This window comes from Thermobia domestica, chromosome 3, assembly GCF_964235325.1.
Source record: "Thermobia domestica chromosome 3, izTheDome1.hap1.1, whole genome shotgun sequence".
Classification (NCBI taxonomy): domain Eukaryota; kingdom Metazoa; phylum Arthropoda; class Insecta; order Zygentoma; family Lepismatidae; genus Thermobia; species Thermobia domestica.
This window is the reverse complement of record NC_137456.1, coordinates 74,159,570-74,160,683: the sequence shown is the minus strand read 5'-3', so window position 1 is coordinate 74,160,683 and position 1,114 is coordinate 74,159,570. Positions and strand designations below refer to the sequence as shown.

At 33.3% G+C, this 1,114-nt stretch overlaps 1 non-coding gene across 1 annotated transcript; it reads left to right on the top strand.

The window, feature by feature from the left end:
* The first annotated feature begins 801 nt into the window (after nt 1-801).
* TRNAA-UGC (transfer RNA alanine (anticodon UGC)) lies at nt 802-872 on the top strand. The gene has a single exon. It is a non-coding gene; the product is annotated as a tRNA-Ala (tRNA).
* The last annotated feature ends 242 nt before the right edge of the window (nt 873-1,114 follow it).

The window sequence follows — 1,114 nt, the reverse complement described above, 5'->3', positions numbered from 1 at the left end:
AACGAAAAGTGAGCAAGCGTATTAGAATGAAAAGTGCGATCTTGTCTGATAAGGGTTATACTCTTATAGTCATTCAAAAGCAAAAGAAGGATGGATTAGGTGTTCTGGCTGCAATGGGTGGGCACACGATGCCTGTTCTAACGTGGACTAAAAGGATGATATATCTGTTTGTGACTTTTGTAGCACGTAAAGTTTAAATTGTTGCTTACTAGACAAAAGTATTTTATTTCTAATTAGTTTTATTTAGTACGAAAATCTCATTTTTATTTCTTTTTTGATTAATTATAAACAAGATATTTGTAAACTAGATATGTGTATAAGATATAAACAAGATGTAAAAAGTTCCAAGCAAGATATTTGTAAGTTTTGAAAGTATTTGGTAAGTTTTTAAAGACAACCCCGTTTTACCCGACTAGTAGTATAAAACGGGGACTTTCACCCTTTCTCAGTTTCCCTTATTTTTTGTTAAAATAAACGTTCTTATGATACAAAAGGCCTGTTTCATGGTAGCCAACATTCTACTGAATGTTTTGATTTACATCTAGCAATTTTATCATTGATAGTTTTGGTTTTATGTACTAAAATATATAAGGGTCCCTATTTTGTACAACTTTCCTCCACACAAATTGGGTACGAATTAGAATACGTAGAACTACAAGAAGCAATGCATCTATTGCACTGGCCGAGGGGTTACACTTCAGTGCTGGTGGAATCAAGACATGACTGTCTATGAAAACCGCTAAATGTACGTACCGTACATTCTGTATGTATATACGTGCAAGTCGGATGAACTTCATGACTGGGGATGTGCTCAGTGGTAGAGCGTTCGCTTTGCATGTGAAAGGCCCCGGGTTCAATCCCCGGTACCTCCATCCACTTTTTTAACAGTCAAAAAATGAGATATTGTGATTAATTGAAACAGTACTGTTTGTTACTATATTGAGATTTAACAATTTCATTTTTTACATGTCCCTAATAATCATCATAGTTATAATGGATAAACATACAACGCTAAAATATATTTTGAGATTTGTATAATTAAATTATTGTTTTGTTCTCAAGTCTCCAGTTTTTAAAGCAATTCTACCTGTAATTGATCTTGAAGATTTTTTGA